This window comes from Numida meleagris, chromosome Z, assembly GCF_002078875.1.
Source record: "Numida meleagris isolate 19003 breed g44 Domestic line chromosome Z, NumMel1.0, whole genome shotgun sequence".
NCBI lineage: Eukaryota > Metazoa > Chordata > Aves > Galliformes > Numididae > Numida > Numida meleagris.
This window is the reverse complement of record NC_034438.1, coordinates 41,333,346-41,357,885: the sequence shown is the minus strand read 5'-3', so window position 1 is coordinate 41,357,885 and position 24,540 is coordinate 41,333,346. Positions and strand designations below refer to the sequence as shown.

Sequence of the window (24,540 nt, the reverse complement as noted above, 5' to 3'; positions counted from 1 at the left end):
TTGTCATCCTTCATTTTCACAATAAATCTGTGGAGTGTGATCCTCCCGTTTACAAATTAGAGCTGGCTGAAGTATGAAGTCAAAATTTGCTTTCTAGTGAATATCTAATGAATAATGCCCTCTCACCAAGTAAATAAATAGAAAATCCAGTACTTGGATGTGAATAGTGATAATGTAAAACTGCTGTTTGGAAACTTTGTTGAGAATGTAAGTCATACTACTTCTCCTTGAGATGTATCTTCTGAATGTCGTCCTTTGCCATTCAAGCTATGAATGGAAATTCAACCAACTTGGCCAGCTCTAGCAGAGTTTGCTGAAGTTCTTTTAGGAATTACCAGTATGCTTGTGTCTTCCGTTTGAGGCTGCTACCCCTACAGCAAGTTTGTGAAACAAGTGACTGAACATCAGCTGGTGAGGCTGAATTTGCGTTAACATGTTGCATTTTGCCTGTCAGTGCTTCAGGAGAGTAACTCATGTTCCCTTGCTGAAATATGGGAAAACCACAACACATTAATAAGCAGAGATAAAGTGATAGCCAGAGATATCTGCCCATGTCCCAGGGAGCCTGCAACAAGGTAAGCTACTTCCTATCACGTTCTGTTCACGAACAACCTCTGTTTTCCACAATTAATCCAGTACTTCAGAGTGTTTGTGCAATTCTTAAATCATAACGCTGTTACACGTTTAAGAAGAACTTTGCCATCCTCATGGATGTGGTCCAGAACTGTGAAGCAGTATACAAAGACTCAAAACAACTGTCGTGAACTCCAGGTTTTGACCATTTCAAGGAAAACTATTCACATTAAATCTGAACATGTGCCTTCCTTTGTCTTAATGAAATTTGTGCTGCCAGGGCTGTCATAAAGCTGGCTAGAACAGCCTTGTGCTGTAATTAGGCCCATATGTCTCAGTAAAGAGGCTTTGCATGTAGCACTTCTGAAAGCAGTACTCTTGGTTTAGTATTAAATTGAAATATATTTCCTGGAAAATAGCAATCTGGTGGGAAGCTGTCTGAGGTGTGCTTTGCACAGAGGATGTTCTGTGGAACTGCAAAGGTGGCAGCTTTGTTTCTGCTCAGCTGATACCCCCAGACCCACTGGCTGAAGAAACTCACCTACAATGGATCACTGGCTGTGGGAAGAAAGTCTGCAACTCTCCACTGCGCTCCTAATTTCCCAAAGTGGCCTTTGGGGCAGGAGGAGGGAGGCGAGTGAGGCAGACAGAAAAATGCATTTTTTTTCACTGCAGTGAAGGAGAAGGTGTCCTTGCAAAATAAAATTTGGGAAGAACAAAAGAAAGATAGGGTGTCTCTGCAAAACAAGATAAAGAAGCTGAGTAGAAAAGTTTCAGTCACAAGGATCTGGTTAAACAAACTTAGCTTGCGAGTATATGTCAGGAGATGTTGGCTTAGCACCTGCATTTAAATCTGGTTTGCTGGACAGAACAAAGTGATTGACTTCACGGGATACAAAGATGGTTCTAGTTGGGCAAAGCAACAAACTCGGAACCCAGATTACAAAGTATGTATAAAGAAAGGAAATGTGTGTGGGGGTACCTACTGAGTGGGATGGCTGATTGGCAAATTGAGAAGAATGTGAACCCCGAGTACCTCAGCCAAGGGGGAAAGGGGGGTACCCCCACTAGCATCGGGGTTCAGGGATAAAAGAGGGGCTGTGTCTCCCACTACTTCGAGAGATCCCACAGGAGTTTGCCCCAGGGGACTCTTCCTTGACTCGACCATAGAAAGCAGCTGCATCTGCCGCAGGGCGGGGCTCTGTGTGGCCGCAGGCGCTCTCAGCGGTGACCGCAGCGGGAGGGGCGGGCGGCTATTTTGCTCGGCGCCGCGCTCCCGACTTGTCGAGTGGCAGGATGGCGGCGGTTGATGTGCGGTGTGTGAGTGGGCCGAGGCGGCCGGCAGGCGGAGAGGGCCTGGGCTGCTACCTGAGGAGGCCTCTGCTGCCCGGGCATGGGCAGCAGGCGAGCGGGAGTCTTGTCTGTGGCAGGAAAAGGGAAACCAAGGGAAAAATAATTGAGCCAGCGAAGGAAAAAACAGCGTTTTAGGGCGGGTTTGCAAAGACTGTGAAAAGTGCTGCCCTATGTGAGGTTTTAAGTTGGTGAGCAGAGTACCATTGTGCATGATGCAGGAACATCATTGTTACTTCACAGGCTGCTGGGAAGTAAGGGGCTGACTTACTCTTGGGTGTTTGTATTTCCCTGTCAGTCTTTTCCCCACTTTCATATCTTTTAATTTCTAATGAAAATTGCTTTACTTTTTTCAGCAGAGTGAAGGCAAATGGATCAGACTGGGGGTGGTACGCTGCCAGAAGATACAGAGCAGAAGCAATCATCCTCTGTGGGATGGAAAGTGAGAACTCTAACAGTATAAAAACCATTTGTAGGCTTTCTGTGCCCACCTCCCTTGTCCTCAGGGTTGTTTTGCTGTGCTTTTTTTCCCTTGTTTATGTTTTGTTTGTTTTTCCCTAAAAAATTGCCTAGGTACCTCTACAGTACCAACTTATTTTATATTATTATACCAAAATGCTCTTTGGTATATGCAGTGGGCCTGCCAGAATGAGAAGATATGCTAGGCCTTAATGGAATGATGCTTTCCAAGAAAATACAGAGAATTTTTTTTTTAAGCATCACATTTGTGCTGAATTTTTGTAGCAAAAAGAAAAAAAAATAGTACCAGAGTCTGTAGTAGTTGAACATTTCATGATCAGTATTTAGCATATGAGCAATGTTTTAATTACTATCCTTTGTTCCCATTCTTGAAAAGAAAGAGGCATTTGTTCATGCTGTAAATCAAAATGATTTTGTTTGTTTCTCATTTGTCCTGTACGTATCAGTACATTTGATGAGAATATTGGTAAGAGCCAGGTGTCTTAATCTGCTTTGTCCTTTACATTATGTGTTCTTTAATACATGTTTATCGTAATGGAAGCAGCTTGCTTTCTTCTGTAAATTCTGAGTGGTGTTTAATGAATAAAACAGAAAGCCACTGCAATCCCAACAATAGGCATTTTGCCTCAAGTAGTTTTTATTCTAAGTGATGCTACTTACTTCTCTGCAGAAATTATTGGCGTCTCTGAGTTTTCGGTAAAATGGAATGACTCAACGCATAATATTTGAATCCAGTGCCTGTTAATATATGACAGCAAACAAACAGCACATCTTCTTCATGATTTGGTGCATCATCTTTGCAACTTCCTACATAATAAACTGACTGGCCTTAGGTGCTGGACATAAGTTGCAGGATGCAAAAGGTTACAGATTCCCTAGGCTCATTTTCTCACTCTTAGTAATCTGTTTTATACATATAGCCTATGTAGTGGAACACATTGTTCCAGTCAAGCTACATTTCAAAAACAGTTTTGGACAGGTTTATTTATCCAGGCATGAAGTGGAAAAATTAGAGAATTTCTCATGTTGTCCTCTACAGTCCATTCCAAACAGTAGGAAAGAAACTTCTATGCATATTCATACAAATCAGTCCAAAGAGAACTGTCATCATTATAAAGTGCTGGGAATGCCATTTGTTGTGGCTCACATGGTCATCTTGCTTTTATCTTCATCTATAGTCAATGAATACGTGGGCTATGAGGAAAAAGGGGACAGACTCCTTAGCAGGGTCTGATGTGATAGGACAAGGGAAACGATTTCAAACTGATAGTGGAGACATTGAATGGACATAAGGAAGAAGTTTTTTACAACACAGCTGATAAGACACAGGTTGCCCAGAGAGGTGGTGGATGCCCTGTCCTTTAAGACATTCAAGGTCAGGCTGGACCAGGCTCTGAGCAACCTGATCTAGCTGTAGGTGTTTCTGTTCAGTGCAGGGGAGTTGGACTAGATGACCTTTAGAGGTCCCTTTCAACTCAGATGATTCTATGAATACTTTTTATTGTATGCTTATGTTGTAAGATTTTTGTAGGAAGGATGATTTGTTTGAATTGTATGAAGATCACCAGCTACCAAACCATGACTCATATCAAAACTTGTAGTCTTTAAAAAATAGAAGTAATAATAATAGTATTAATGAAACAAAACATCCTAATCCTCAGCAGAACCAATTTTTATGGTTTTGAGCATTTTCATTAATGTGGAATGTTTCCCTGTTTTTGTTTTTTTTTTCCAGGTGTCAGAGTTGTTGTTATCTCTCACAAATATTGAAAATGAGCGGCAAAAGTACCTGTCACTTCTGGAGCAAACACACATCTCTTTCTTCCATACCATGCAGTTAGCAGTAAGATCTAATAACTGGGATGCTGCAGCATGTAGCAAATGCAGCTTTCTTTGTAAGAAGTCTATTCATAGCAGTTTTTCACAAGTAGGTATTGCAAAGGAAAATGCTGAGTCATTAAGAATAGGAATGATAATCACAGACAGCTCGATATCTGAAGATGTCAAACAGCTGTCTAAATCCGAGCCAAAAATATATTTTGCTGGAGGACACAAAAAATACTATGCTAGTGACTCACTGCATAAATATATTCTCCCTTATGTGTTTTTGATCAAAAATTGCCTTCCTATGCCGCTTTCTTTGATCCAAGACAAATGTTTCAGTGGAGAGATATTATGCAAAATACAATATTTAAGGAAAGAGAAAAGGCTCAAGACAACTTCAGAGACTCCTGTTTCCAAATTAGGCAATTCTGAAGGTGTGTAGTCTGTACTGGTACTAACTCATATATAGCTCAGAATAGCTCAAATGGGAATACCTGACAACCGTGGAAGAAAAAAAAATTGAAAAAGGAAAATAATTGAGACTGAATTTCAAGATTCAGCTCGTGAATGTAAAAATTCAGATATATGCTCTGAAATCATTTCCAAATAATAGAAGCATGAATATCTGGAACTTGAAAAAAAATGTTTGCCAAGCAAAAGCAGGCAGTCTGCTACCTTTATTTACACCAAACAGTTATTTATTCAGGAGAGCATGGAACAAATATCAGAAAGTTATTAAAAAAAATGGCAAGGAGTTCCTTGTGCACATTTGGTAATGTTAGTGTTTGGTCCTCAGGCACAGAGGTGGTTAATTCTTACCGGCTTTCTAGTTGCTCCTGATGTTGAAATGAATTCAGTGGGAATTCTGGCTTCGATTTTGGTGAAAGTTGAGTTCTTGCAAACAATTTTCTCCTCATTTAAGCACAGCAGTAGATTTTTCTAAGTAACAGCTTCAATAGCTCTTGAATGACTTTTTTTAACACCTGCTCTGAAGTATAATAACAAACTTTTTATGGATCTGCTACATCTAATGGCTTGCATACACGGTAACCATCCTGCCTGGCAAGTCTCACACCAGAGTACCTTTGCTCCCACTCACGCAGCAGAATACAAGATGTGTGCCAAGTTAACGTTGTTCACATATCCCACCCCTTCTCCCCATCCTCATAACTTCAATGTACTTCATGGCCTCATACCAATTTTTCCTATCTTTATGTGCATTTCTCTCTGGAAAACACTAGTTAATGATACTTCCTAGATAACTAAGGAGAAGTTAAATCCATCTTTATATCTTCTGGATTCACAGATAATAACCTCAAGTCTCCAAGAAACAACTTGGAGGAGATAATATGGTTTCCACTGTTAAATTTTTTCTAGGTGTATCAGTTTGGAGCTGGAGTCTGTCAGAGCATCCACCTCCTTATGGCCCTCAAGAAGCAGACAGGTGTTCAAGCTAGTTTGAGTTGGTTCTTATGTTTTATCTGTCGAGATGTTCCTCAAAGGCCAGCAGTGACAAAATTTATGCCTAGATGGCCAAGGACAATTTAATGCGGAAAAACATGAAACTGTTTTGTTCAGTTCAAACAATAGGTGCAACCTCGGCAGCATTAGTACAAGCATGTCTTCACTAATCTGCCCGCAACTCACATCTGTGAGAGCGTGCAGCTGTTAAGTGCTGACATCTAGTCATTTTTGGCCTCGTGAATGTGGCTGGCAACATGGGTGCCAACCAGTGATGATGATATGTGAAATTATTTCCCTCTCAACTTGGTAATCTTTAAGAATCCCTCTATGCATATAAGTGGAAGCAGGACAAGGCTTATGCATTTTGTTAGGTTTTGCTTTAAAATAACAACAAAACCAAGCAATATAGGCATTGGTCAGTTGGGTCCTGGAACTCAGCTTAAATTACAGCATGCAGATGTCAGTGTTTATGCCTTGTTGCAGTGTACTCCTACTTATTTTAGAGAAAAGGTTGTTTTACATGTATGTTAACATAATGCATACCTTATTGCCAGTGCCAGAAATACCATATGTCATCTTCCACAACCTGAGGGAACTGCAATGGAAACTGTATAAAGGCACTGTGAGGAGGAAGGAGTCTAGCCGAATTTTTTGGAGAGAAGCAAATTACGGAACTTCTGCAATGCTAGATGGAACACCTGCGAAGACACACTACAACCTCCCTTTGATTTTTAAAGATTCAGTAATTTTGTCAGTTTATCCTGCATATCCTGTTCTACATCTTCAATTTAAAAGGGAGTAACTGCAGCTCAGAAGAGGAAGCAAATAAAACTGCAAGTGCCTTAGGCAATTGAAAAGTTATTATTTCTAGTGATTCTTCAGTCTGTAGTAGTAGCTTGAACTTGGGCCTGGAGGATAACCTTCTCACACTGTACAAACACAATACGATAAACTGACTTTTCCCCCCAAAGATTTCATTGTTCCACGGATGTGGTCAGCCTTCATGAAAACAAAGTTCACTTATTTCTCTGTCTGTCCAGGAACATAATAAGTTGCTGTTTATATAAAAACATTATGTCTTTTCCTATAAAGTGTAATTCTCAGTCTAGGGAGTCTGGCTCAGTTAACTGCTTTTCAAGATACTCCTGGTGAGGGTAATCCCAGGAATAGAAATGTTCTAGGTCAATCAGCTCACTAACCTAAATGGGTCATGCCCAGCCCAAATTAAAGAACTCAAATCTGTCCTTTCTTTCTCTCTCTGCCTTTTATATCTCTCTCCCTCTGCTCCTTTTTTTATTTTTATTTTTATTTTTATTCATCACTTCTCTACCTTTTCTTCAAATCACACTAAGGCTTTGGAACTTTAATCACCTTTTCTGTCAATGGCTCTTCTTGTCAGTCATAAATACCATAAATGACTGGGGACAGTCCCTCTTTCAGTTTGTTTTGCTTTGGGATGAACCTCCCAGTTGTATTCTTTCCCCCTCTTCCACTCTCCTTCGACCCATCAGACTCCTCTCTTTTAGGTCCAAATTCACACAATTCTGATTACAAAAGAGATTGGTCTGCCACACCAACAACCCAGTCTCCAAGTGTTGGCAATACCTTCTACTTTCCTGGTTGCCACTGCTAATGAATTTGTCCAATTTTGGTGTTGCCTTTCCAAAATGACCCCTTTCTTCTAGATGTCCCAAACAGCTCTTCTCCTCAAGCTGTTCTGAGGTTTCCACTGATGGTAGCTGCCTAACTGCACTCTTCCATCTTCTCTTCTGCAAGCAAGTTATTCCCTGGAGATACAGGTGACTGCTGACATTGTATTTAACAGAAGATGAAAACAGACATTTCTTCATGAGTGAGATACTAAGCATGGAAACCCTGCTGCTGCACCAGATGGTGTTTACAAAGATACCTACAGAAATGGGTGCAGTTGCCTTAGCTACCCAGCCGTAGTCATTCTCATGGAAATCCCACTATGTGAGAGCTAGGTGAGGATTTCAGATTTACTCTAAAGCTGTAAATTATTCCTCTCAGCTGCATAAGTGTTGTGAGACAGAGCTGACTGAAATACCCAGCTTGGTTCTACTTTGCACAGCTTTTGTTGTATCCTCACCTAGAGGCCGGCAGCCAAGTGGTGGTTCACTACTCTATGTTTCTTTTTTAAAGATCTGATCTGAAACCCATCAAAGTTTATGAAAACCCACGGGCTTCGGTGAACTTTGGACTAGGAATATGAACCATGAAATGGATTTCTTCTGACGTTTGAAAGATAACTATTCAGTGAGTTTCCTGGCTATTTTCTGATAATAGCTGTCCCTGCTTTTGAGTTGCAGCTGAAAGGACACATAACTTGATTCCCCAGACACACGGTGCTGGGAGAAGGCATAACTTTGGAAAAAGGGCATGCAAAAGGGTTCTAGGTGAGGGAGGATAATAGAAATTTGATATTTTGTTTAAAAAGAAGGGCTACACTGCCCAAAATCAAGACTATGTCTTAGCTGCTGGAAAATCTTACCTTGCATGCTTGGTGGTGGTATCACACTGGAGACATGTCATCCCTTCAGAAAGTGATTGACAAGATGATAGCAGGTGCTATACTTCTGATTCCCAAGTAACACACTCAAAATGTGTTTTTGATTTCATACGATTGGAACAGGACTTGTATCACAAATTAAAGCTTGTGTAGCTCTCAGAACAAGTGCTTTTAAAACAAAACGAAACAGCACTTATTGTGCCATTGCTTCAGTTTCAGTGCTGTCATAATGGCTTATTGTTTGTAATTTGCAGGGAGGACAGATTTCCCAGTACACAACAAACATTTCCTAATGTTAAGGAGGTCTGCTTAGGTTGTCTTTATTATGATGATTAAAATTCTTGGATGAGCTAAAACAAGTAAAATTTTTTGGAAGAGTTTTTGAAAAATTACTGGAGAGAAAAGAAATGAGGAACGCAATCTTACCTACATTTTGTATCAATGCTTTTATTGTTGTAATAGTTTTTACAGTGAGGAAGTTGGTACGAGTTATTCTAATATCACTACTGAAACTGAGTAACCAAAAGCTACCTGGGGGAAATGCTATACGTTTGTTAATGCTTTCAACATCTTCTACATCTTTTGAGGAGTAATAGGCAGGAGCTGCTACGCCTCATCTTTGTTATGCCTATTAGAAGTTGTGATCCAGCTATCAATGATGGTTGTGACGCTGGATGTTTAATTCTGAAGTGCTCCATTCCACTTAAGGTGCTGAAACCGGCTTGTCTCACTCTGCTTGTGCACTGAATGGGGAGCCTTGCAGTCTAACGTGCGCCTTTGAATTCTGCTATGCAGCAAGATAATTAGAAGTTAATTCTTTAAAGCTGATCTTAAACCTCTCCTATTCTCACTCTGCCCCTCAGGTCACTTTAATCAAGTTTCTTTAGCTTTCTGCCATTTCAGGCTGAAAAGGACAGTGTGGGCTCTCACGAAGCATGTAGAACACTTTAAACAAAAGGCACGGGGAGTTTTGTACTTTTAAGGCTGCCCCTGTCTGACCTAACAATATGGCAACACCAGCTCTCTTTGATCCGAGATCAGTACTGTAACAGGTTGCTTAGTTAGGAATGGCTGTGCTGCCCTGGTGGTGGTGGTTTTCTTTTTTTTTTTCTCTCATCTGGAGCACAGCTTCACCATACAATAATGTCATGGAGGTAACAGAACGCAAGGCTTTTTCTGAATTGCGTATAAAATGTAAAGCCAAGGACATTACTCACCTTAGAAAGAAGTTGCCCATTCCATCAGAACTTCATAATTGTCACCGAAATCTTGCTTTATCAAGCGAGAGTAACATGCAGTAGTGGCATGATGCAGCAGAAGTTTCCTTCTGTTATGCAGTGAAATAGTGACTCACCTTACACAGATTTGCTAAAATATCTAAAATGTTACAGTATGTACCAATTTGTTCTGACGTGTAGCAAGTTTCCATAGATTTTTCTCTAATTGCTTTGGTAATGTTTGACAGTGATGCTGTTTTACATTCGTGCACTTGCTTAGAAATTGCAGTGGGGCTTTCACTGGTTATTCTCAGGTGTGTAGTGACTCAAACTGTGACAGTGAACAGGGGAGCGTTTAAAAGCAGAATGTTTCAAAAACCTTTATGAAGTTATTTCAGTTTTTATTATTTTCCCAGTGAACAAGTATATATTCTTGTCTTGCGAGTTTAGCTTGATATTTTCTTCTGTTTTGTTTGACATAGTAGCTCATAATTTCTGTTGTGTTACATGTTTGGTGCACATAAACACGCTGGACAACTACTGAAATCACCAGCTAAAAGGCATGCATGAGAACTTAAAAACATGAATGGGTGTACGTGCAAAAGATTGTCACACTTCACAGTTATGAATCCTATGCACTGCAGATGTAAGGCTCTGTCTTGTTTTCTGGGGGAACTACGAAGTGTAGGAACAAGAGATTGCCAGCTCTTAAAAAAAGTGCTACAGCCTGAAACATAAGCTGGAGATGTGGCAGAAATCACAACAGATACACTGAGATTCACAAAAGAAGAACTGCCCAGATTTTCTTCCAAATGCTTCATTGAATTGTCTTCTGTACTGGGGGGCAAGGGGTCATTACATCTGAATGTAGACATCTGAAGATGTCTTGGATCCTCTTTCTCACCTGCAATGGCAGTTACTCAGACAGGAGGTATAGGAAAGTGTTACAGATGTAGCTAAGAAACCCTTGGAGTGAATGGGACACAGATCATATCGAACAGTAGGCTTGCAGACTTGGAGTACTGCTGGGCCACCACTGAAAAATAAGTGAGAACATTTGCTCTCTCCCACATCCTAGAAGATTCTGGGGCAGGCACAAGTCTGTTGGCAGCAGTAGCTTGGGTCTGTAACTGTTTTTACTTGAGCTTATCCCAGACTCGTAGAAAGTCTTATGTTCATACAGTCAGGGATGAAAAATAATCAATGCAATTCGTCCCCACTTACTGCTCCTCAGGCACTGAGTGAGACAGTTTGCACTGAGCTATGCTTCAAAGGGCTGTTGCATTCTTGTCTTGAGTGTATTATTTCAAATGCATTATTTTTAGAGCCTTCAAGTCTACAGAAGCCTATGAATGTTGGATTAAGGCCAACTTTGGCTCCATTTCTACAAGGGGTGGCCACAAGTTGCTGTTCAGGGTGGTGCAGGGGATGACATGCAGATCAGATGAGCTCTGAGACTATTTTGGGTCATATGTGCTTTTCTGTGCTAAAGGGCAGCCAGCTTACGAAAAGTGCTTGAGTGCAGATTATCATCAGAACTAAGGCAGTCCATGGGTGTGCAAAAGCGTATGAATTGATTTCAGGAGATAGTCTTAACAGGCCACAAGCAGGCAAAATAGCAGAGCCTCGACCATAGCTGTGCTTCAACTGCATGGCTCCTTCCAACACTGAGCAACAGGACTACATCTTTTGTTGTGCGTCATAGCCTCATCATTGTTGCTCTGAATAGTCTTTTGCCTGCTGCTTCCTATACAAATTCAATGATAGGATTAGCACTGCAAGCATTTTTCTTTCTACCACTGCTATCTTGTGTATCAGCAGCCTCATTAAAGTAATCTAATCTAGGAGAAAATCAGTACATAATATTGAACAATATTTCTTCTCAATGGTAACTGTAGCCACTGTTAAAGAAGACAGGTGCATACGTGCCTTAATTTCTGTCATGATGAAGACAGCAGAAAAAAGAGCAAGGAGTTATATTATAAGAAAGTCTGTGTCTTTCCTACTTCTGCAATAATAATAAATGTTCAAAAAACAATAAAACAATCCAGAGAGAGCATTATTTAACGTGGAGGTCTGATGGGATCTTATCATACATATATCCACTGCAGCTCTACCTGCTGCCACTACAGTGTCAAGGGAAGAGCTAGAGATGAGGCCCAAGAAGGCAGTGGAGTCAAGAAGAACTTGGAGACAGCCAACATGGAGCAGTTTGCCTCCAGATACAGAAACCAAAACAGTGTTGATGTGGTTTTTTTTAACATACTTTGTAAACAGAGTGATCCAAAGTGATATCTCATAGTTCTGCTGCAAAATGTCAATGATTCAGAAGCACAGGTCAATTGGCAAGCAAAGTAGTAGGTCTATCCTTATGCAGAACTGGAAGAGGTACAATGAACTCCTCGAAATCTAGCATTTTCTCTCCTGTCAGTATCTCAACTCTCAAGCTAGGAAGCTCTAGAAAAAAAAAAAACAATAATTCTTATGGTGATGATGGCACTGGGTTTGAATGCTGGCAGGACTTCTGACATAGATTTTTTCGCCTGACAGTGATGAGCCATGCGGATGTGAGCTTTTGAGTTTCACCTAGAAAGAAACGGTCCCAGAGGAACCAGAGGAAGCTCCCAGAAAACTTGTTGCACTCTCTTTTATACTCTCACTCAGTTTCCTGAAGATGACATTCTGGTGCTTGGGGAGATCGTAGCTGTCGGTTATCTGATGCATTTTTTTGTAGCTGTGTAAATCAGAGTCAGTTGAAATGTGAGAACTATAATATCAGATTAGAATCTGTGTGTTTATATATAGAGGGCAATATTCGTGGTAAGTGGATATTTGGACTAGGTGATCTTTGATGTCTTTTCCAACCTTAATGATTCTATGACTCTATTTATTTTTCATTGGGACAGGGCAGATTTTTAGGTTTGTCTAGAACAGTCTGGAGATCTCAGTCTCACCATTGCTATAATGAGCAGCAGATATTAAGATAGAGTACTGGATGAATATCCTCAAAACTTTCAGTGTGCACTATCGATATTTTCATGCACAAGATCTCAGACAAAGAGTTTAGTAAGCACCACAGGCTTTTTGTCTTAAGACTGAAAAGCAAATCTGACAATACAGCAACGAGTCCACTGAATAGTACTTCTAACTGTACTGCTTATTTTTGCAAACATCCTAATTTGGTATCACCTGTTCGCCAGAAGGAACAAAAAGTGTGTGTTCTGCTAACAGGAGCAGTGACTGTGGAGAATGTTTCTCACTGGGGTTTTGGGTGTAGAAGTATTTGAGCAGTTGCTCACAATTTATGTAGTATTGTATAGTTCATCTTGTTCACATGTAAAAACAAGAGTGAATGTTAACAACTTCAGGAAATCCAGTGTAAAGAAAATTCAGTAGAAGTCCATACTATATGGTTAATACCACCTGGTGGTAATCTCCACACACTACAGTTTTTGTTCTCAGGTTAGTTTCATCCCTTCAAATAATAGTGATGCAGAATCAATGGATGTATTTAACCCTGTTGTACAGTACCAATTCTTACAGGTTTGCAGAACTAACAGACTACTGTAAGGACTATGTTTAGTCTGAATCTTCAGATTTTGCTCTGGTACCCAGGTTTTTACAGCTCAGAAACTACAATAATGTTGTGTCACATTCCAAGGGTAATACTTCCTTACTCCTGCTGCTGTGTTGGGTGTGCAGTAACGTCATTCTCTTAGTTTCAGTGGCATTCTGTACATACCATTTTTGAACTGCTGATAGCAAAAAGAGGTTAGACTTAGGTAGCCAGTGAATTAATTTTGGCAGCAGCATCAGCACAAGGGTGGACAATTAGCTAGCAGCCCTAGTGGAAATAAATGTTTTGCTTTGTCTTGGTGCTAAATCACTTGTAAAGCTGTCATTCTCCATTACCTTGCTGTTGTGAGCCATGAGATGACAAATTAGACACTGATGTCTCACAGGCACTAGTTCCACAAAACGAAGCACTGACTTCACAAAAGCAGCTACCATGTGAAACTTGTGATTTGAACCTCTGTGAATTTAATAGAAAATACTTTTCATCTTTCTAGTAGTCCTACTCATAGACCTCTCAGCTGCTATTTCACAAGTACAGCCAAGTCATGCCTGACAAATTTGGTGGTCTTTTATGATGGAGTTACAGCATCAGTGGATAAAGGAAGAGCAACTGATGGCTTTAAACTGGAGGAGGTTAGATTTAGACTAGATATTAGGAAGAAATTCTTTACTGTAAGAGTGGTGAGACACTGGAACAGGCTGCCCAGTGAGGTTGTGAATGCCCCTTCCCTGGAAGCATTCAAGGCCAGGCTGGATGGGACTTTGAGCAACCTCATCTAGAGGGAGGTGTCCCTGCCTACAGCAGAGCTGTTGGAACTAGATGATCTTAAAGGTCCCTTTCAACCCAAACCATTCTATGATTTTATGATTCTACTTCTAAAAATACCCTCATGACTGCTTTACTTTTCTCCATATAACTGCATGTGCAGTACATACATTATGTACAAGGCAGTACAGAATTTGTATAAAGAGCTGTAAATCAGCCTGTACTTTCTATAAGCCAGACACCTGTATCAGTGTGCACTGTTAGAGCAAACTACTGTGGGTGACACACATACTGTATGATAGATTACCATATCCTGCTGCCACAGTGTGAACCCTGGCACGAAGAAATGATAAAGTGATCTATGTATGATTTTCCTTCCTGTTAGTTGAGGCATATGTTACCCCAAATTGCACATAACTACCATGCTAGATACCACTATAGTTCCTTGCAGAATTGCAGCTTTGTGTCACTAATCTTTTTTTCTAGAAAATACAGACTGAGACCATTGTTGCCTGAGTGGACACTGAAGATCTGGGGAGAGGTTTTGAAATCTTTAACCTATTTTATGTATATTGGACTACCCATGTGCTACCTGTAAAAAAAGTACGCTTGTCTGTGACTTCATTAGGTGGGTGAAGCATCATCATTCCCACTTTGTTAAGGCATACTACCTTGATTTCAGTCAAATAGGACAGAGTTTTGCAAATGACAGTCCATGTTGTAGGAAAAAGCAAGTTCACTTATGACCTGTGCGTATGACAACATGCTTATGCACAAAGTTGCAGCAAGTGCCACCAAATCTGGCATCCTCTATAATATATGCAGTCAGTACCATGGAAATCTACTTATGTGTGTAACATGCAGAAAACTGTGTTGTATTCATCTTGCTCTCTTATGCCTATGAAAGATAAAAGGGTTGAAAAAGAGAGACTGATGTTATAATACGTATTTTAGCGCTAGTGGTGTGACTTCTTCTTTTAGTCTTTCATATATTGTTTTGAAAGAGAAAAGACAGATTAATTCTGGCTATATTGGTAACCCAAGTGAATTATCAAGAACGAATATAGAGTTTGCCTTCCCAAGAAAATGGCAGCAACCAGTAATGACAAGCAACATTAATCAATGGCTTTTAGAGAATTTTATGAATGAAAACCTTGTTTTGCAAAGCAGGACTGGGAAGCTAGACACCAAATAGAATAGACAAAGAAGGAAGCTGAACAGACAAAAATAACATGGTGAAGCTCACAGGTAATCTCGTGAGGATCATGGACAGAGAGAGCCAGCTCTCAAAGCCAAAATGTTCTTTGCTAAGTTGTTTTCTATTACTGCATCTACTGAGTAGATGTTGATTTTGTTCTAGAAAGACAACACTGTTTAAATGTAACTCTTACAGTTAGCCCAGATTTCCTCTGAAGAAGTGAATAGAAGAATATTTTCATTTTAGAACATATTGGGCATTTTTTGCTAGATGATGCTGTGCAATTAAGCAGGGGAGCTGACACTTTGAGGCAAAATCCCTAGAGCTGCAGAAGCCAGAATGATGCTGTGGAACCCAGAATGATGCTGCAGAAGCGATGACCAGGGCCAGCATCCAGGGTTACTCAGAAAGAGCGTAGTGAGATGGGAATGGCATAGAAAGCCTTTTGTCATCTATCTGTAATGTGCTACATGTTTGTGCTTCAGTAATGCAAAGCTGCAGTAAGATTTCAGCTGACAGCTCTTTTGAACAGTTGTAGTGGGAAATGAACTGCTCCCTGATTCCTGTTTGTTTTGTTTGTGCATGATTTCTTTTGTTTTTATCAAGACAAAGAGACTACCTAAATCAAAGGTTTCTGTCTTTGTAAAGACAGAGGTATGCTGGAATGCAGATGAAGCACTCAGGATTTATTTTACAATGGAAGTAGAAAGTGCTACCCAATACTAATTCCTATATAAGAACATAATTACTCCTATTTCCAATTAGCAACTGAATTCCAGCTCAATACAGAGGTCTGTACATAAATCCAGCTCTAATGAGTAAATGAATTAAAACATGCCGAATATTATGCATGCCATTTCCAGTATATATACTAGAAAATTCTCACTTGAAAAATGAACTTCTAAACTTTCATCATGTAGATTGTTTTGTGAAAATGTTATTTTTTTATTCAGTGTTTCAGCCTGCATCAGTTTTAGCTGAAGAACTGGTGGAGGTGTATTTTCAAGGCCAAATTAGAACATTAAGTTTATGCCCTGCAAAATGTAGGCCATGGAAAGGCATACAGTGACTGGAAAGCCCTTAAGTTTTTTTTATATAAAAACAGACCCTGAGTGTGCACATCAGTCAGTAAGAACTTACCACAAGAAGGACGCTTAGAGTGCAAATTTTCATTTCCACGTGCAAAATCAGATGTTAACAAGGATCAGACCTTTAAAGGTAGGATCCTCAAAGAGATGAGACTAGCAGGAGGGAACAGAGATGTCTGGCAACTTATGCTGATGGCATATGGGAAAAAGGGAACGTCTTTAACTTCATTGGATGCTCTGTGGAGTTACACTCCTGTCGTTTGGGATCACTGGGAGTAATAGTTTGGTAAAACGACTGAACCTACTCTCACCTAAATATGGCTAACGTCTTTCTCCGATAGCTTGAAACTTTGTGGCTCTGCTGGTTGATAGCAACCTGACATTACTCTGATAATGTGTCTCTGGAGGATGATCTCATGACTGGTTTTGAAGTTCTTGTTCTACCAGAAGGTTTTCAGAAATGAAAGAAGCAGAATGATGCTTTCAGTTCCTCTATTTTAATCTGTTTTTCTTTTTAATAAAAAGATAAAAATGGTTGGTTTGTTTTAGCTTGTCATTTGGCAGAAAAAGAATATTAGCAAATAAACAGATGGTTCAAGTAAACCTATTGCTCTCCAAAGTCTTTAGAGTTGTTTTTTCTCTATCACATAATAGGAAATGTAAAATAGTATTAAGAAAAAAGAAAAAAGATATTTGAAGATGAAGCAGAAATGAAACTGGGATGTAAGACTGCCACAAGGAAGTCTGAAGAAGTCAGATCTATTTCAGTTGCTATTAGACAGTAGTAAACTTCTTAGTTAAGACATGCATAGATCTAGACTGTTTTGTTGATTTTAAATCCTCCTTTCTCAGTTTGATTTGGAAAGGAAGAAGAGAAGAGCATAGCAAGTCTGTTGATGTCAGAAAATGAAATCTGCATCCCTAGTGCAGTGAAGCATTGTTTTTTATTCTTCGTCTTTTTCCCATTGACCCTTCTGAAGATGTTTTGATTAGAAAGAACACAAGATAAAATCTTAGACTTTAACACATGAGAGACCAAATTCTTTTGGCAATGGAAGGGATTTAGTTTACCTGAAGGAAAAGTGAGCCCAGCTGACATCATAATTCAACGGTTTCAGTTAAATTCCAGAATCCCAGTGTAAGTTTAGGATCTACTTCAACAGATTTTCCTTGCGCTCTTCTCCTCTCTGCCTAAAGCCTTTTTCATTGTGGTTGTTTTGTTTTGGAGTATTTTTTTCTTTTTCGGAGGGGAGAGGAGCAGGAGGAGGATTATGCTTAGACTGCATTCAACCTGGACTTGCAGAATAAGCCCATAGTAGTGATCCTCTCTGTGCGACCAAAAAAGTGAGTCAAAAGTGAATAATGCTCTAAGATTTTCTTTGCTTCATCTAGGCCTGAAACTGGAGTTATGCTTACAGTTCTTCAGCATTTATAACTACAAGACACTGTATTTTTTCATTAGCTGTTGTGGCATATATATTTTATATGTACTTATTGTGTTTTCATAATGAGAAATAATACCAATTTTCAATTACTGATAAAAACTTCCATAAAAAGCTTTCGATAAAAACTGCCCACAAGAAAAATAAATCCTTTTCAATCCTTTTGTTGCAGTAAGGATGTAAGATATCATCTGAAATACTGCCAGTTCAAGGGTTTGTAAAATGTAGGGTACACATTCCGTACACAGTACTATTAGAAATGGTTAAAATGACACATATGATTTTTAATTTCATTTAAAAAATATCAAGGTCCACTTGTAATATACACAAAAGAAAAGTGAATGCCCAAACATACTCTGCACCACATCTACATCTTTTCCCTGGCTAAGAAATGGATACTCATTTTCAAACCTAGGATTTTAAATGACATGCCAAGGGCTCCACAGAAATTAATGGCAGGGATACGATTAGAATCAGAGTTCTTAAAATTTGTTATCTCTCTCTAGACTAATGCTTTCTTGCCTCACTAATGCTGTTGGAACAACTCTTTAAATATTTTTTTTAATAAAAGGAGGTAGAACTTCTGGCAGTGTTGGAGAAATGACCTGAGAAATGCAGCTCATGTCTAACACTTTGTGGAAGAGATAAATTCATAGAATCATTGAATCATAGAATCATAAAATGGCTTGGATTGGAAGGTACCTCAAAGATCATCCACTTCCAACCCCCTGCCATGGGCAGTGCTGTCACCCAACAGCTCAGGCTGCCCAGGGCCCCATCCAGCCTGTTACTGAACACTTCCAGGGATGGGGCATCCACAGCTTCTCTGGGCTGCCTGTGCTAGTGCCTCATTGCCTTCTGAGTGAAGAATTTCTTCCTAACAGCTAACTGAAGCCTCTCCTCTTTCTGTTTAAATCCATTCCCCCTTGTCCTATCACTATGTACTTGCATAAAATGTTGGTCCCCTGCCTGCCTGTAAGCTCCTTTCATGTATTGGAAGATTGCAATGAGTTCTCCCAGCAGCCTTCTCTTCTCCAAGCTAAACCATCTCAATTTCCTCAACCTTTTATCTGTATCCTTCCTCCTGATCAAACAGGAATGCTGTAGTGTTCATGGGGAAATGCGTTCACAGCAGTTATGTATTATTACCTGTGTACTTGTAGGTATGTACACATGATCATAATGAAGGGGTCAGGGTCAAAGGTAGACAAATTTGTGAGTGAACCTTTTGGGGTCAAGGGCATTAGTATACTCTTTTTCCAAGGAGTATCTGCAAAGCTATGTGACTCAAAAATAACTGCTCCCTCTCAAATAGGCAGAAACCTCTGGAAATTGAACCAAGGTCTACATCTTCATCTCTCACACATGTTAAACACTGTAGATCAAAACAGAAGATCAACTACGTGCTTGGTGAACAGATCTTGCAAGCAATCACTACATGAAGCACAGGCACATCACACTGTGCTGGTCATATCTGAGAATCATGGGCTGTACATGCCAGACAGTTATACTTCACTCCCTCCTTGTTATATTGGTACTTCTACACTTCAGAACAGTCTTCCCACATGAATTAATTATCCAAAAGTTTAAGAAAGACTGGATGTACGATCTCCATAGCATCAGCTGCCAAGTACTTTGTACCTGAGGTGTTTTATTTTTAGGGAAATTTTAACATCTATCAAAACCCACTGTTTTTGGTAAAGTTTCCATGCAGAGTTCTAGCAACGTGAGAAAACTTATATAATAAATTAATAAATAATAAACTTATACAATTAAGGCTTGTAATTCTGTTATCCCTTGGCTTTAATGTTTATGGCATGGATAAAGCAATGTTATTTTACCATTTACTGATTTGCTGGCTTTCCCTTTTCCGTGTGATTGTGTCATGGTTTTGTGATTTTCGGTTATTGGTATTCCACATCATAACATCATGTAGTGGATATACCTGGTTCTCAGAAGAGAAGGACTACTACAGTCCCCACGGTACTTTGCTCCTCTGTTACCATTTCCAGCCAGAGGGAAAAGATAAAAGCTCGCAGCATAAAAACTTGCAGATCACGAGACCTCATCCTTTTTTTTTCCGCCCGTCTCTCGTCTTGGCAGCACCTCGCTCTCCAGCCATCTTATCGTCGGTAGTAGAGTAAGGCCTACCTTGATTTTGGGACATTCTCTCTCTCTCTGTATTGGATTTATCAGCTTAAATTGTAATTATATTGTACTATAGTGTGTTGTTTTGCATTTCGATATCTTATTTAGTAAATTAGTTTGTTTCTCCTCAGATTGTTGCCACTGTTCTTTGCTCTCAGGGCCATCTCCCTACCCTTTTCCCCTTTCCCCTTTTCCCGGGATGTGGGCCCTTGGGTCCCCCGTCCCCTTTGTCATGGAATCGGGCCTAACGCCCGTAAACCGTTGACAGATTGCATCCTGTTTTCAGTGATATGCCAGTCATACACACAGTGATGTCAATGATGACACATCTACTGCTGTGTTTCAACTTAATTTCATGACATAACAATTATAATACAGATTTGGGTCCTTTTAATCCCTCCGTCTCAAAGGATATCTAATTTTCTTCAGTTTAATGACCAGATTTTATTTTCACAAGGGGATATTATCTACTAAATTCGACAAGACCAAGTGCTGGGTCCTGCACTTTGGCCACAACAATCCCAGGCAACACTACAGGCTTGGGGCAGAGAGGCTAGAAGACTGTGTGGAAGAAACAGACCTGGGGGTATTGGTTGATGCTTGGCTGAACTAGAGCCAGCAGTGTGCACAGGCTGCCAAGAAAGCCAACAACATCCTGGCTTGTATCAGAAAGCAGGAACAGGGTAGTGATCATCCCCCTGCAGTTGGCACTGGTGACGCTGCACCTCAAGTACTGTGTTCTGTTTTGGGCCGCTCACGACAAAAAAGACATCGAGGCCCTGAAGTGAGTCCAGAGACGGGCAACAAAACTGGCGAGGGGTCTGGAGCACAAGTCTTAGGGGGAGCGGCTGAGGGAGCTGGGATTGTTCAGTCTGGAGAAGAGGAGGCTCAGGGGAGACCTCATTGCTCTCTACAAATGCCTGAAAGAAGGTTGTGGTGAGGTGGTGGGTCAGCCCTTTCTCCCAGCTAACAGTGATAGGACAAGAAGGAATGGCCTCAAGCTGTGCCAGTGGAGGTTCAGGTTGGGTATTAGGAAACATTTCTTCTCCTAAGGAGTGGTCAGGCCCTGGTACAGACTGCTCAGGGAGGTGGTTGAGTCACCATCCCTAGAGGTGTTCAAGAAACATTTAGATGTTGAATTGAGGGATGTGGTTTAGTGTGGAAATATTGGTGGCAGGTGGATGGTCGGACTAGATGATTTTGAGGTCTTTTCCAACCTTGGCGATTCTAGCATCTTATGATTCTATACACAGGCGATATACCTCCAGCACATTTCTGCAAATTACTTTACTTCCAGACAATGCTTTTCACAGACACAATATTGGAGTGGCAGAAAGTCACTAGCACTCATTTCCAGGATATCGTGTTTTCAGGTACAAATCTGGCTCCATTCTCAGCTCAGGTTCTGTCCTAGGCTGGTAGTTGTGCTTTCCTGTGAGGCGCATATAAGTGGACCTTCATTGAATTTATTTCTTCTAGTACTGGTCCCAGGAGATCTTGATGAGTTACTGAACTCCTCCGCAGTTTAATGTATGTTGAAGTGCATTACTGTTGCCTTCAAAGAAGGGTTGGTATACAGTTCTGAAAGACCACAGAGGTATTGTGCATATATTGCAATCAGGAAACCATGTTGACCTCTCTGCTGCTATATCCCATCCATTTTATTCTTCCTGACCATAAAATGGATGAGATATAGCAGCAGAGAGGTTTTCTTTCAAGAACTCTTTGCTTTACCACACTTAAACTTACAGGCAAGACTTCCCTTCTTCTCAGTTTCCTGTTAAAATGCATGCCTATTCATTTTAAAAATGATCAGTTTTTACTAATGTTGAATGTTCAACCAATTTTTATGCAACACTGGTTATAGTTGTAGCCTAAGCATTAGTTAACAGAGAAAGTAAAGAAGACCATCAGTAGACAGAATGAATAAATAGAACAGGGTTTATTATGACGATCTATTTTTACAAAAAAGCCATTGCTCTGCAGCTTCCAAGATATCCACAGTCTCCTCTCTGGCAGTACCAGTTACTGATACTTCCTAAAACACCAGCAGGTGATGAGTACTGATAAATATTTTGAACTAGTTCTGCCACTGTCATTGTCCTTCAATGTCCTTAGGACCACTTTGTGCTGACTGCATTGTGTTGCAACTTCTGAACTCAAGTAATTTATTCCCTTTAGATCCATACTGCAGACAGTGCTGGACTTACAACCTACAACCTTACTGCTGAAGACAGCTTTTTGTCAATGAGCTCTCATGACACAACAGCCATTTCTGTGTCTGAGAGACGCTGTATTTGCAATCTTTGGGCAGAGCTGCTGGTCATCAAGACAGTCTCCCTGAGGCAGGGAGGTAATGGAGTTATGTCTGCAGAGCTTATGGCTGTAAGCAAGGAGGGCAAAATTAAACAGTGCTCCCAGCTGCAGGTAGCCTTTCTATTTTCTGCTTGCACAACAATTCCTGGTGTTTTTATTGGTGTTTATTTTTACCATCTTTCTGCTCTGACTGACAAAGGCAAATGAGCTACTTTCTTACTGTCATTGTACTTCTATAAATCAAATTACTGCACCCAGCCCATTAAAGGAATTTATCTCAGAGTAGTAACTTCTGCTGAAGATGCAGAAGTTCTCCCGCACAGTCCGTGAACCACAGTTGCTGCAGCTCTGTGCTCTTCTCTCGCTCAGCTGAGTATGCTCCCTCAGTGAAGCCAACTGTCAGAAGCAGTGTTCAGAACCAGACGGTGGAAAGCGTTCAGCTGAGTGACAAACCATGGAATAGACACGTCCCCCAGCCATTTTACCTTCAACGTTTTCGTACCAAGAAAACACCAACTTAATTCCTTGGCTTCGTAAACGGGTATTAGAACAGCCCTGCCGGGTTCCACCTCGCTCCGATTTCGGCTTTCCCCACATGACACGCCAGCACCTGCGGTCACGACCGGGCGGTAGCAGGGAGCCGCTGACCACCGCCTGCATCGCGCGGCCTCCCGAAGCCGTCCCCCCGCCCGGCACAGCCCCCGTTCTGCGGCGCTGGATGAGGAACGCCCCCCGCCCGCTGCCTCGGCTGCGCCGCTGCCCGCCAGACTTCCTCCTCCCCCCGCTCCCAACTTCCTGCCCCCCGCCCGGCCGCCAGCACCGCCCTCCCTGCGGGAGGCGCCGGGGGGTGCGGGGGGCGCGGCAGCAGCCGCCTTCCTGCTTCGGCCGAGCCAGCCCGGCGGCAGAGCGCGGCGAGGTGAGCTTCGGCTGCGGGCAGCCGGCGGGGCCGGGCCGGACTGGGGCTTCGCGGGATGGGCCGTGCCGGCGGTGAGAGCAGGTGCTGGGGGTGGCTGTGCCCGCGGGCTCCCTCCGCCGGACCCCTCCGGCCCGGGGCGGGAGGCGAGCGGGGTCTGCCCCGGACGGGTCCGGGGGTGGCGGCCCGCTTTGCTTCGTGCCCGCAGCCTCTGTGCCCCGGGCGCTCCGGACCTGGAGTAGCTTCGCGTACCTCAGCGGGATATGGATAACGTTATACGCTGGAATGAGGGGGCAGTGGCGGGTTCCGGCCGCTTGAACCGCCGGAGCCCGGCGGCAGAGCCTGGAGGTGCCGTCCTGCGGCGCGGACTGCCCGCCCCTGGGCTGGCTCGGGGTGCTGCTCAGACTGCCAGTGAGCTCCGCTCTGCCCATCAAAGCATGTCTTAATCGCTCTGTGCTTGATGAACGGTTGCTTGTAATTTGGTGGTTTTCTCCTTTGTTTATTTTCTAACTAACTGTTTTTTTTCTAGTGTGGAGTTGTGTGTTTTACAGTGAGACTGTACTCGTGGTTTTACAGGGGTGGAGCGGATGATGTGATATTGTGGTTTCCGTGCTGTACATATAAACGTACTCTATTCTTTTTCCTTTTATTATTTTTTAAGAGCAAGTAGGGGTCTTTTCAGTTTTGTATGGAAAAAGTGCCTAAGACAAACCATATCCTGAAAAAGAAGTGAGAAATCTGGCTAACAGCGAACTGTTCTCATGTATAACTTTTTTTTTCTCAGTGTTGTTCTCATATGGAAGTGTTCTGGATGCCACAGCTGGTGAGCAGCTTGAGAGCCATGTGGAGGTGTCACAAGCCACAGCTCTGCTGGGGACCCCTCCTTTAGATTAATCGAGTAAGGGGCAGCACATGGTGGGCCCTGATCCAAAAAATAGCCAGTGGGGTGGTGGTAGCCATCAGCCTCTCCCATAGCAGGAGTTTTCTCCATCTTTTCATGTTCTTCTGATCTGTTTTTTCTGTCTACAAGTACACTGGGAAAGGAAGACCTGAGGTCCAGTGTGGGCCTTGAGTGGTGTTTTTTCCTGAGAACGATGAACATGCAGTTGCAGAACCTGTTGGCCAAGAGCTGCGCCTCTTCCTGGGGAGTGTGTAATGTGATAATTTGGACAAACAGTGACTCAGGGGCCTCTCAAGGTTTCCTATCTGAGGCCTGTGGGCAGGACATGGCTCTCTGGGTAAGACGGTGGCATGTGGCCTGGCCCACTCTGACTTGGGGATGGCTCCCCCAGGGCTGTGTCTCTGTTGGCAGTCCTCAGGGAGACTGCTGGGTCCCAGCTGCTGGGGGGCCATGTGCTGCAGCTGGCAGTACAGCAGCACAAGAAGTGGGAGGTGTTAGCTGGCTCAAGCATCCTCTGCCTTCCTCAAGGAGCACCACTGGGCTGGTGTCAGAAGGCCGAAACGCTCAGTGGTCAGCAGCTCTGTGCCCTACCAAGTGTAGAACATGATGTATGTGGCAGAGCATCTCATTCCACAGCTGTAGTAAACATTGGTGAGAGATGGTTTCCTTCATTTTCAGTAAAATCACATTCTTACACGTAAAATCACATTCTTACACATAAAATCAGAAACATATTTTCTTTTCAACTTAAATA

At 41.8% G+C, this 24,540-nt stretch overlaps 1 protein-coding gene and 1 long non-coding RNA gene across 14 annotated transcripts in view; both read left to right on the top strand.

Annotated features, from left to right (window-relative positions):
* LOC110389865 lies at nt 582–13,664 on the top strand. 4 transcript variants are annotated; one of them, XR_002433416.1, is made up of 4 exons: nt 582–1,889; nt 2,280–2,365; nt 4,139–4,661; nt 6,246–13,664. It is a non-coding gene; the product is annotated as an uncharacterized LOC110389865 (long non-coding RNA). The 4 variants fall into 4 exon arrangements; XR_002433414.1 differs by having other exon boundaries at nt 582–2,177; XR_002433415.1 differs by having other exon boundaries at nt 582–2,202.
* The window catches only part of GOLM1 (golgi membrane protein 1), a 37,850-nt gene continuing 30,519 nt past the window's right edge, over nt 17,210–24,540 (top strand). For 2 of the 10 annotated variants that reach the window (XM_021380409.1, XM_021380405.1), the window contains exon 1: nt 22,747–22,888. The gene's annotated coding sequence lies outside the window, so the exon portion shown is untranslated. Of the gene's footprint in view, nt 17,411–22,745; nt 22,970–23,695; nt 23,784–24,540 lie in introns of those variants that run through there. The other 8 variants (XM_021380399.1, XM_021380401.1, XM_021380406.1 and 5 more) reach the window with 8 other exon arrangements.